The sequence below is a fragment of the Diabrotica virgifera genome, chromosome 3, assembly GCF_917563875.1.
Source record: "Diabrotica virgifera virgifera chromosome 3, PGI_DIABVI_V3a".
Classification (NCBI taxonomy): domain Eukaryota; kingdom Metazoa; phylum Arthropoda; class Insecta; order Coleoptera; family Chrysomelidae; genus Diabrotica; species Diabrotica virgifera.
Window position 1 is genome coordinate 232,377,536 of NC_065445.1, and position 14,137 is coordinate 232,391,672.

A 14,137-nucleotide genomic window follows, 5' to 3' on the forward strand; every position below is an offset into this window, starting at 1 on the left:
AATCCCTTTGTTTCTAATAGTCTGGCTTGAATCCTCTTTGACTGTAAACCAAAAACAAACTGATTTCGTATAGCACTTTTTAAATATGTGGAAAAGTTGCAGTTTATGGCAAGTTTCTGTAGAGAATGTAGGTATTCTTGTATACTTTCGCCTTCTGCTTGTCTTTTTGATTGAAACCTAAATATTTCAGCAATTTCAAGTGGTGCAGGGTTGTAAAAATTATCCATTAACTTAACTGTATCCTCATATGACTTGTCTTCAGGGACCTCTGGAGCTAGTTTATCACACAGTGTATCGTATGCTTCCGACCCCATGTAATGTAGTAAATAGGGCAATTTCATTTCCTCTGGAATTTTAAAAACTTTGTATGCTCCTTCCAGCCGTTTTACCCACCTGGACCATTTTGTAGCTGTCTGGTTAAAAGGTTCAACGGAAAACTGGAATGTAGAAACTTGTGTAGACATTACTGGAGCTGTAGCAGGTGCAACTATCGCAGTTGTAGTCGAGGAACTCGTGTTTGTACCGGCTGTAGTTGATGTAGTGTCTGTAATATTTGTATCCATTATCCTCGTCGCCAAATGTCAAGTCCTTTGTACTTAAAGGACGTAAGTATTTGTAATGAAATAATACTCGATGTAAAATACTTTATTTTAAAGAATTATGCACATGGTTTCCATTTTCTATCGCAGTATTAAGTAAGTGACAGCTGTCGTTCAGATGACAGTAGTACCAACCTACATTCATGGTTAAGGGAGTTTTACACGAACATAACAAAGTAGTATACAGGGTGTTTCATTGGGAAACGGAAATAATTGAATGGTGAATAGAGGTAAATGATAGGCGGTTCTAGACATACTAAATTTTTGCTCCACCGACTTTATAACCGAGTTACAGGGTGTTTTATCGATTTTGCCCATTTCTTTCTGGATGCATAACTTAAGGTTGATCTGAACCCATCAAAAAAAAACTTTGAAGTTCAAAAATTTTGAAAAAATTTGAGAAAGTGTATGTGATTACTAGAAGTATTTTGACAAATTTTGAGCAAACTTCATGTTTTCGTTTTCGAAAAAACTCAAAAATACTCTTTTTTTCCAAGTATAAAGCGGGAAAACCAAACATACAATTTTGTTAATTTTCTTACAGCATAAAGATATAATCCTAAGAAATACTTATGAATTTTTTGGAAATTTTTGATCTTACAGTTTTGCCACAATAGGAAAAAATAATATGTTTTGGCTTATAATAAAGCTACCGGTAAGAAATCGGACAAAATTTTAATAACATATATAAAACTGTAAGAGTGGAAAATATTTGCAATAAAATGTTGAATATTTTTTCCTAAACATATGAAAAATCTCGTTAAACAAGAATTATATCTTGAATTGCCGCTGTGAATGTGTGCCGCCATGAAGTGACTCCATCTACAACATCGGTAATATTTATGTTCGATAGATAGCAGTACCTTCTGCTAGAATCACGTCAAACATAACTTTATCCTAGCAGCGTTGCCATATCAATTACTTTGTACAACAAAATGTTTTATTGTATTATAGTTAGTAGGTAATATAATATAGATATAAGCATCAACGTGACCTTCTGAAATTAATTTAACTACTTTTCTTGAAATATTGTCAGTCCCCTTGGCCGTATTAGATTTTGATATATTTAGGGCCGGTACTTTCTGTCTCGATTAAACCCGAGTTGGCTTTTTAATGTTTTTAAGTAACGTATAAAGTTGTCTTTTTTATTTGTATTTTTTCATGTATCTCCGAAGCTTTGTATTTGACTATGAATTGGAGCATAAATAGTCTTCTTTTGTCAAATAGTTTTTCTAATAACTACCATCCATGGTGTTTCTCTGTTGTCGCACTTATGTTTATTAAAAATTATAATTGAAATCATTATATTATCTTTAAAGTTTTCATTGTTCATTACTTTTTGCATTTGTGGTGAGCTAAATTTAAAGGAAACAATTGGAAACACTTCTAAAATTAATTCAGGAAAGGTTAAAAAATATTTTCACCTTCATATTAAAAATAAAAAAAGGATCAATATAAAAGGAATAATAACAATCAATTTTAAAAATCTTACATCTATATTGATTTCTTCTATGTACAAAAACAACAGAAATAAATAAATATTAGCGAAGACAAAAGAAAAAATGTGTTGACACTTAAATATGTTAAATAAACGTATTGATTAGTCTGATGCAAGTAGAATTAGAACTGTTATATGGAGCTAATCTGGATCGATATAAATTAGACGAGAAAGAAAAAAATCTAATAAACAGTTTCTTTGAGAGCAGAAAGAGAAAGAGTATGGAATATTAGAAAATGAAAACGGCGCGGCAGAATAATCATCGATAAAGAAGTAAAAACGGGCGGCGAGAGACGGTTCCCCAATAGGAAGACGATCAGTGGGAAGACCACGAAAAAGATGGAATGACAACTTACTGGAGGCACATTGAAAAACAGACAGAGTAATGTCTATATAAAAAGAAGAAGAAGTAAAAAAGGAAACGCGATAACGATGTCTGGAACAATTGTTTTATCTGATAAGAACGAAGAAAAGCCAGAAATTGCTATCAAAACAAAAAATATAGTAAAGCAGTGTGGATTGTTTGTGTGCTTGGAAAAAGGTTATCGGTTTTTATGAGCTTCCCCGGACGGGTTAGTACGTGACAATAAGTTTGTGGAAGTTAAGTGACTGTACTCAGCCCGAGAATATACACCTCTAGAGACAGCCAAATCCATAAAAACATGTAGCTTGAAGTGAATGTCTCTAAAGAAAACAATAACTTCTTCTTTAGCCCGTTTGAATCCACTCCTTGACAAGGCTCCCCATGACTTCTCCACTCTTCTCTGTTTTGTGCTATTTGGTACCAGTTTCTCCCCACTTTTGCTTTGAAGTAATCTAGCAATCGTTTTTGTGGTCTTCCTCTGCTACTACTATGCTCGCGTGGTCTCCAATGTACAATGTTCTCGTCCACCTTTCGTTGTTTTGCCGTGCCACGTGTCCTATCCAGTTCCATTTCATTTGCGCAATTCTTCCAATTACATATTCCACCTTCGTCCTGTTTCGTACGTCCCATTTAGAATATGTTCTCTCAGAGATACTCCTAACATGCTGAATACCATTTTTTCTAGATTTATTGGTATCTTTTTGTTTTTCAACACATGACTGAGTCTTGCAACTGCTGCCCAAGTAATTCGGATTCTTCTAGTTATCTCTGCCGTTTGATTCTGTTTGCCTAGCTTGATCGTGTGACTCTTCGACACTTTAGATCTCACTTCCATCTAAGTCGATTCTGATATTTTGATTTGTCATCACTTTTGTTTCATTTAAATTTATTTTTAAACCGCTTTTCTCAGATTCCTGTTTAAGCATTTTTAGTATGTAGATTAGTTCTTCTGTATTGTTGCTTATGAGCATTATGTCATCGGCAAATCTTAGATGACTTAAAAATTTAAGTGACAATTTAACTTTTTCTTCTAAGACATAAGGCATCTTCGAATGCAACAGTAAATAATTCTATATCTGGAATCAATCTTTGCGTTGTTCATTCCGTCTAATACGGCCCAGAGTTCTATGGAATCGAATGCCCTATTGTAATCAACAAATGCCGAATCAAGAGGTTCATTGTATTCGTTACACTTTTCGAGAAGTGTCCTTATTGTCTGTATGTGTTCTACGGTACTATAACCTTTGCGGAATCCCGCTTGTTCAACAGGCTGGTAACTATCGAATTTATCTGATAGTCTGTTGGTCATTATTGTGGTAAACAGTTCGTACGGCATGTACGGATGTGGTAACAGACTTATTGGTCTGTAATTTTCGAGTTTGTGTTTGCCTCCTTTATTTTGTAGTAGAAGTAGCTGCGCATTTTGCCAAGTGGTTGGAATAGCAATATCAAAGAGGCACTTCTTCATTATTATTTTAACTGCCTCCAAGGTAGTTTGACCTCCATCTCTAATCATCTCTTTTGTTATTCCGTCGTCTCTATATTTTCCATTTTTCATTTGATTTAAGGCATTTATAACTTCCTCTTAGTAATAAACCATACCATAATAATAACGTTAGTAATAAACTATACCATTTATACTACAGCCAACGATCAAATGTGTAATTTGGAAGAGAAGTGTCAGCAGGGCCGCGTTTAAGTCAGTTGACGCCCTAGGCAATTCTCTACTAGCCGCCCTTCAAGCATGTACCATTTTTGGGCAAAAGCAGAATTTTTTATTTCAATATGAATACACTAAAAATGGATTTAAACTACGATGTTTATATACATATACTTAACCGAAAAAATTGCCATTCCAGTTCGATTTCTTTATTGATTTTCTTTGGCGAAATCATCTATAACGTCGTCATAATTTATCGCCTTTATTACGTCACTTTCTATGGACAAAATCGACAAAATGTTAAGACATTGACATCGACAAAATGACCTTTCAGCAAGAATGCACAAATAAATGCGCAAACCAATGTCAAAATTAGAGAAAATATCTTTCAACCCACTCTTCTTTAAATATTTAGATATATCAATTTTTTTTTATTTAGCTAATGCCTCGACAACTAATGGCCATTGGCATGGTAGGTATATACCGTGAATTTTTGCAGTTAGGTACCTAGTGTCATGTGTAGTGTGTGTGTTGAGTAAGTGTCTTGTTACTTTGCAAAGTCGACATCATTGTCTTTGCAAAGAGACGCTAATTGTACCCGAACGTCTGCGGTCCCTCCGGTGAGTACCGATTCCACAAGGACAAAAACTATTTTCATTTATTAATTTATAATAAACGAAAAATTCCTGACCCTGATGAGATTCGAACTCACAACCATTCGGATCTTTCGATCCAAAGGTAGGCGCTCTTACCATTGAGCCACAAAGAAGGTTTAAATATATCAATTATTGGTGATTTTATTGTGGTATCCAAATGATCCTTTTAAGTGAATGCATTCATGTATGAATGATGTATCTAGGTCGTCTTTATAAATTTGTATCAGATTTTCAGCTTCTTTAATAATTTCTTCATTGTTTAATTTTGGCAAATCTTTTATAACACGAAAACCTTGATAAATAAGTCGATAACATTCCAGACGTCTATTCAGATCTCTTATCAGAGTGCCGATTTATAGAATGTGTGGATTTTTATCTCAGCTGAAAAGTTCGTTCGTCGGCTCCCTAGTCAAATTGAATTTTTTCTTTTTTTATTTCTTATTTCTTTATATGTTTTATTTGGGCACAATTTTTTGGCTTCCTCTTCATAAATGGCAAAATTATTTCTGATTGAGGTAAAGTAATTTGAAAGAGCTTCATACTCTTTAACGACGGAACCCAGGGCCTCGATTTTTGACCCTTCGCTTCGTTATCGAACGTATGCGCTACGTATACTAAACAAATACGAAGCGAATACGTTCGATAACGAAGCGAAGGGTCAAAAATCGAGGCCCAGCAGATCCATTGCAGGACTCTGAACATACTTATTGGATAGGTTCACTCTTTCTAAAATATGTTGCCAAATGACAACTAATAATGTCATTTAAAAAGTGTCCATTTTTTCAAATATAGAAAGTGATTGATATTTCACAGCTGCAGTTTGACATTCGTCTTTGAGATATTAAAAAGCGCAGTTTTTATTTCGCTGAAGCCAGTGTATAACGCTTTAGTTGCGTCTGCCCTTGCGGACCACCTAGTTTCACAACAGGTGATTTTAAGTTGTCAGTCAAAATTTTTCATCTATATGTGGAAGCCGAAAAACGTAAATAATTCTTGTAAAAAAATGAAAAAGTAAGTGGCGGTCAGACAGGATTCTGCTACTAAAGATCCTACCAAATTGAGAGAATGTTTATGGTACCTACGTACTCAGCAAGTTTATTGTGTTTTTTTATTCTGGCCTGCAGTCCTGAATATTTTACAGATATATTGGATGCGTTATTTTATGACTGGCAGTGAAAATCACTTAAATCAATGGTTCATTCCTCTAAAGTCGAAATCCCTGTTGATTCCAAAGCAGCAGATTTGTGACCTTCAGAAGGAATATATTTAAAAAAATCTTTCAGTCTGCATACCATCACCAGAAACATAGCGAACTAAAAATGCTAGCTGATTACCATGAGACACGTCTGGTGTCGAAGTAACTACTTATAGTATTTTCTTGCTTTAATTCGCCAACAATAGTTCTTCTTACTTTTCTTCCCATCAAAACTATTAGTTCCTCACATATAGTGTTTGACAGATAATTACAGTTCTCTTATGACCAATATTTACAAATTTATTAAGGTGCTCGCGTAAAATAGGATCAAATTCTGCTATGAGCACCAAGCAACCTAAAAAGTTGCCGTTTTGAACTGATCCTATAACTGAATTATCTCCTCTAATGGCAAGTCCCCTTGTGACCAGTGTAATTACTGTTGCAACAACACGTTGCAAAACGTTGCGCCAGTATTGTACTTCGCTTCTGAATGTACTTGTTATGGAACAGTCTATTCTGTTTTTTAATTTACCTCGATTGAATAAACTCAAGACATTTGCCGTGTGGTCCTTTGATTCTTCATATTGTTTTAATCTGACGCCAGCATTCTTCCAGTCATTGAAACCTGTAGTGAAAGAAGTCGGTTGCGCCTGAAATAGATGGCAAGGAATACAAAATACACTCTTTTTAGATGTAGAATAAAGTAGCCAATTCCTAAACTTCATTTCACTGTTCAACATTTTTCTGGAAAATGATTTCTTGTTAGGGATCTGTTTATTTGTACATTTTGTACATTTGTTGTTAGGGATGTTCTCTAGAAATTAATGCCCACTTCTATTCCATTGATGGATGTACTTAAATGTTATTCGATTTTAGTATTTATATACAAATATTTTTTGTACAGTATTTTTGCCGCCCTCTCATAATTTGCCGCCCTAGGCAACTGCCTATATTGCCTAATGGATAAAGCAGCCCTGAGTGTCAGAAGAAATGGAGATAAGGAGAGGGGCCAGGCAAGGTTACATACTGTTGCCGTTATTGTTTAGTGCTTATTCTGAAGAAATCACACATAAAGATATATGTAGTGGAGAATACGGACTCTCTCAACATCAAAAAACCCAAATTTATGAAAAATAGCAAGAACAACAATACAAATGAAATATTAACGGTAGGCGGCCAGCAGTCTGAGAGAGTAAAAAAATATACTTACTTGGGAATGATAATCACAGAAAATAACGATTAGACTGCAGAAATAAGAGAGAGAATTGAAAAAGCACGTGCCAACTTCGTGAAAATGAAAAAGATTTTATGCAGCAAAGATCTGATATTGGTCCTCAGAATAAGGCTAATTAAATGTTATGTACACAGTGTGCTTTACTATGGAGCTGCATCATGGACATTAAATCGAAATGCAATAAATCGACGGTTCTCTTAGCAAGACAGAGACGAACTAGTTTTGGTGTTAGTGAAATAGTTATGAGTATTTTTTTCTGTTAACAGTCATTTTTAATATCTTTATTATAACCTTTTGGGTCTTATTCTGCGCTATCTCATGAAACTGATTACGCAAAAAGATCTCATGGGAATATTTTTCCCAAGAAACGCGAGGTTTTCGCCTTGCTTAAACATATTTTTGCTGAATTTAAAATCAAAATCCTATTATTACATCTACAGATGCATATGAAATATGATATACTACATACATGGTCGTCGTCCACATGTTTACAACAAACATATTGTTTCTATAAACTATAAGCGCTAAAACAAATTTAGCAATTCCCCTATTCTACTTTGCAAAATCCATATAGTCATGTCACAACACTTGATTATACATTTGACGCACTGTCCGTCAACGTATTAAAAGGTTTATGTGTATAAACAAAATTTGTGCAATGTAATACATTTTTACATGATTTGTAGACAGTGAATGAAAGAGGTCGTAAAATTTTATTACCATCTTTCAGTGTTAGATAAGATGAATGCCTGACTAAATTGAATATTTAGTTACAGAGAAACATAATATGTAATTAGTCTATGTTGTGAGGCCGCTCCCGTCTGAAAAAATTCTGATTTGGTTTCTTTGCGGATTCCTATTCAAAAATGTCCCCTTTAAATAAATCAGAAGGGTGCCGGCGAAATTTTTGGGCAGAAATTGTTTAAAAAATGTTTCTAAACAAATTCACAAGAAAACCATTTTTTGTACAGGAAAATATTTTTTCTTGTTTTTTGGGTCATTCTAAGCAAGAAAGTTAGACCGTTGTTTTTTAATTGTTAATTATGCACGTCCATCAGATTTTAATGCCAATGCGACAGGCTCTATTTCAACAATCTCCTATTTTGCCCTGTAATTTTTTAGGTTTTTTGGCTCCTAAACAAAAAAGATATATTCTCATTTTTCTGAGAAGTTAACAGTTTTCGAGTTACAAGGGATTCGAGTTACAAGAATACACATCGCTTGCTGAGAACATTAGTGACGTAACTTCAAAAACGTAGTTTGTAGCGCCGTAACTGTATCATGTATGGATATTGCACAAAGAATAGAATATGTTTTAATGTAATACCGCCACATGTTGCGAGTTCTAGGGGTATTTTACAGAAACGTTTGCACAATATTCCGATGTATGGGAGAGTTGTAGAAGGAAGTAATAGGACAAATAATTTATGTTTTTATTTAACTATAAACAAATTAAGGAGAAGAGCATGCAAAATATTTTTATGAATACCCTTGATATTGGAGATCGATTTATTCGAACAAGTTGGGCTAAGTCAAAAGAGTATAACATCGTTCAGAAAGATAATAGAGGAAATCATCAAAAACGCACAACTATAGACGAGAAACTTAAGGAAACCGTAAGAAAACACATAAATAGCTTTGAGTGCGTAGAGTCTCACTATTTTAGAGCTAAAACTCGTAGAGAATTCCTTGATGGATTAACTCTAACTCAGATGTATAGATACTACAAAGAGTAACGAGAAGAAAAGCAGTTGCCATCTGTCAAAAGATGTACATATGAAACATTTTTTAACACAGAATGTAATATCTCTTTTTTTAAACCAACGAAAGATCAGTTCGCAACTTATGAGGTGTATAAACAATGCAATCAAGAAGAAAAATAAAAAGGCCAAGAACAATACACACGTCACATTCGTGGTAAAGAAAGAAGCCGAGAAGAAAAAGCAAAAGATATTACAAAGCCTACATAAAAAATAATAAACTCATAGCAGCTTGCTTCGATTTGCAAGCAGTATTACCTACACATTGTGGAGATATTTCTACATTTTTTTATAAGTCCTGCCTCAATTGCTTTAATTTTACGATTTTCGAAGTAGCATCGCAAACGGTTCCTGCTTTTTTTGGCACGAAGCCATTGCTATGCGAGGAGCAAATTAAATTGCAACATGCCTCTCTAGCTATTTATCTACTTTACCTGCAGGAAAAGATATTATTTTTTATTCCGACAACTGCATTGGCAATAATAAGAATAAGGCGGTTTTGGTGGTACTTATATGCAGTTACGCATGCTGAAATAAATAACATTACTCACAAATTTTTAACTGTAGGTCATACCCAAAGTGAGGGGGATTCGATGCATGCAGTAATCGAGAAAGCAAAAAAGCGAGCATTAAGAAGTAACACAGTTTTACTCAATCCATGTTAGTGGCCACCTCTAATATAAGTGCTGCAAAAAAAACGGTAGGCCCTATAAAGTGAATGAAATGGACGCTGAAGACTTTTTTGACTTCAAGTACCTTTCAAAAATTTTTGGGCAAAAATTCACCAAAAATTCGGATAACGAGAAAGTAATATGGAATAATATACAAATTCTTAAAGTAGAAAAGTGTTTTCCTACAAAAGTTTTTTACAAAACTAACTTATACAACCTATAAAACTATTGACCTTTCTACTCGTCATTTTTCTGATAATAATAATATTTTAGAGCAATATAACTCAAAACCAGCCTACGAAAAGCCTCCTACTGTAGGAGAGAAAACAAAAGAGCATTTACTGGAATTATGCAAAAAAAATCTTATTGGAAATGTACACCAATCATTTTATTTCAATTTGTTGAGTTAATTTCTTGTAAGTGATTTATAATATACAATTATAATTATTAAATTTATCTAGTAAACTACCATTTATAACTTTGTCTGGTTTTTCATTGTTAATCTGTATAATCGTAGCAGTTATGGTTGATGAGTTATTTAAAAAGATAATGCAATACCGCCATATCTTACAAATATTTATAACGGTTAAATATAGGGCTTTTCATTCAGTCATTTGTTTCGAGCTTATGTCATGTGTCATCAAATATTAATATATCTACGTCATACGTTATCGGTATCTACCAATGATACAAACCAAAGACGTATGTCGTAGATATATTAATATTATGTGACACATGACAGAAGCTCGAAACAAATGACAATCGATGAAAAGCCCTATTGCTTGTTTTTGAAAAAAGATAGGGGAAGTATGCCTGAGACGGCATATTGGCTGAGATGGCATATCACGCGTTTTTCGTAAACTATTCCAAATTTGGTGCCTGGTGTGACAGTTTTCAGTTCCTCAAGTTAAAATTTGTCAACATTGTTGAACTTATGCATGCTAGTTTTATTTTGACAGCAGTAGCCTTTGGAATGTTAATTAAGTAGGACAAAATATTTATTGACTTTTTTTGTATCACATTATAATTCGCGAGTCTTTACACCTGAGTTGTTTTTAAATTTTGTGATGTTCCTTTACCTTATGCCTATCACGCCTGTATCGATTTATATCTTAAAAATGTGCTTAAGAAAAATTAGGTTAAAAAAACGGTATGATTGCAATGTTGCCTGAGATGGCATAGTAAGCAGGTGGATAAGATGGCATAGGTATGCCATCTCACCCTTATGCGTTTTTACACTGCATTAATTTTGTTATATGATTGAAGTTTGTCGTTACAGTTATGGATCGTTTTAAGAGGAATTCGAACCGACAAAATCGATTCTGTCGATATTGAGACAAGTGACGAGGAAGATGCTGCTTGCATTTTTTGTAATGACCTCTTTTCATTATCTCTTTCTCGAAAAACCTGACTAAGATGTGCCAAATGACTAACCTTGCCAAATTTGTGGCAAGTGGTCATATTCCGAATGTGCCGGTGTACCCAAGACTACAAAATAAATTATTTGTGACTTATGAGTCGAGATTAGTGCCTTTATTTCAAGGGTATGCCATCTTACCCACATGTATGTGGGTGAGATGGCACATGTAATACTTTACAATTTATTTTCTCAGAAAAAAACTATAGTATGTACATTGTTAAAAAATAATGTTATATTTATGTAAATGTTCCTAGCACTGACTTTGATTTTTATTACATGTCTAACTCTATCGATTATCGATTACAAAACATTTAAAAAAAAGTATGCCGTCTCAGGCATATCTCCCCTATCCATTCGTGTGCTATTGAATTACTAATATTCTAATATTCAATTACTTGTCTTAAAATATCTATTTTGTAGAAGAAGAAAACCGCAGTTGTATCGGTATTGAATGGGATGTGCGGTATATTAATATAAATCTGAGCTTTTAAGCTTCGAAAATGCGTATTATCGCATTTTTCAGATTTTAAATCGCCCCTAACTCGAAAACTATCAACTTTTGAGAAAAATGACAAGATACCTTTCTTGTTTAGAATGACCCAAAAAACCTAAAAAATATTTTCCGGAGCAAAAAACGGTGATCTTTTGAATTTCTTTAAAAAAATTGTTTAAACAATTTCTGGCCAAAAATTTCGCCCTCAGATTTCCTTAAAGGGACATTTTTGAACAGGAATCCGCAAAGAAACCGAAACATAATTTTCTTTCAGACGGCAGCGGCCTCACAACATGGACTAAATGTTTCTTGCTATTAACATTGTTATTAGGCATTGATAAAATTACTGGTTAAACAATTTGGTATCATAGCCAATTGAGCTGATGGGTGTAACGATGAAAAAGTGTTCAGGTTTCTACATATTACTGAGTCATCATGTAGAAATCTACAATTAAGTTGAAAATGTTACCACAATGGCATGCTACAGTAGAGCCATCTCTCGGATCAGAAACAAATATAATTAAGGGTTCATATCAACCTTAAGAACCACCGTGTATACTTTTTGATATTTGGTACACATTATGTCGCATTTAGAATCCAAACCACCCAACTACTAATCACAAGAAAAATCCAGGTGCGGATTAAACAAAATTTTAAATCCATTGTGATCTTGAACCTATATACATCCTGTATATTGAAATTTTCAAAACCCGTTTGCACATTTGAAAAGAGCTTTAATGGAGCTTCCATTTTTTACGCAGACAATTAATGTTTTTATTAATTAATGACTTTAGTTTTGAAATTATGTCGAAATTTTTAAGAACTCATACTTTCCAAACAAAAATTTCGATATAATTATTTCAAATAATGTCTTAAATTGTGTGCGCAAAAAATTGAAGCGAGCAATTAAATTTAGTTTTTATGCTCTTTTTAAATGTGCAGACGAATTTTGAAAATTTTAATATACAGGGTGTTGTTTCAAGATCACAATTATTTTAAATTTTTTTTGTTAATCCCGACCTGAATTTTTCTTGTGATTACTAAATGGGTCGTTGCAACGTAGTAAATAAGTATTGAATATTTTTAAAATGAGTATTTGTTCATTAACTTTATAATTTATTATTAAAAGTTAATAATACCTTGCTTTTTAATCAGACTTCTTAAAAATTTCATTATAATTCAAAATTAAAGTCATGATACTATAAATAACTTTTTTTATAAGGTTTGTTCCAACACGACCGAGAACCGTCACGAAACGGTAATGCTCCTGCGCAGTAAACAAAATCCGTTCCAACAAAAATATGATCGTCATCGGATCGTCCTTCCCACTGTTCCAACAAGAATTGTGATCTTTCGGTGACGGTTTCGTGATGATCATTTCAGTAATCGAGCAAATGCATAATGTGCTGGTTGGACTGACTTGCGCACTAGGACTTAATTCTTTAAAGTTTTTGAGCCTTTGATCGACTAAAAGCACACAAGCTGTCACCAATAAAAATGAAAATATATGATTACCGTCATGGGACGATAACTGGGCGATACAATTACGAACATGCGCACAACAAACAGTACAAGTAGTTTCGTGACGGTTTCTGGACCGTCCAAAAGTTCATGTTGGAACAAACCTATTAGGTGACAGCTTGTGTGCTTTTAGTCGATCAAAGGCTCAAAAACTTTAAAGAATTAAGTCCTAGTGCACAAGTCAGTCCAACCAGCACATTATGCATTTGCTCGATTACTGAAATGATCATCACGAAACCGTCACCGAAAGATCACAATTCTTGTTGGAACAGTGGACGATCCGATGACGATCATATTTTTGTTGGAACGGATTTTGTTTACTGCGCAGGAGCATTACCGTTTCGTGACGGTTCTCGGTCGTGTTGGAACAAACCAAATATTACCTAGTTAAAAAAAAGTACAAGATAAATACCGCGGTATTTATATATTTTATTTTAATACAAATTGTATGTATAGTATTTTTACTACAAAAGCGATATAAAGGCTGTATGACACTATACATTTTCTTGTATCATTTCTGATATGTCAAAAAAATGCATAGTGTCATACACAGATACAAGAAACGATACAAGAATTTCAGTCAGACACAGATTCTTGTACAAGAAATGCGCCAATTTCTGCGCAAAGAGCAAAAACGTAAAACCTGCTGCTGGTAAAACATCTAAAATGTCATAATTACTTACTCATAATCATAATGGCGGCTGAAATGAAAATGGGATCATGTATTGATGAATTTGTTTGTGTTTTTGTAGGTATTATTTATAAATCTTTTATTGATACTTTATATACCGTTTGGTATGGACTACCTGTTCTACTAATAACCATATATTTAGCTCCTAGTAAAGTTCAAACTATAAATTTAGGTTTCATGGTGCATAATTTTTTAATAGACGAAAATACCTAATTTCCTAATTTGGATCAAACTGAAGATAATTTTCATGCAAATATTTTAGCACAAATATCAAAACAAAATAAAAACACAAATAATCGACCTCAAACAGTCAACGTAAAATTCTGGTTAACATTAAAATGTCAATTAAAAGTTTATAAATTTTATAAAATCCTT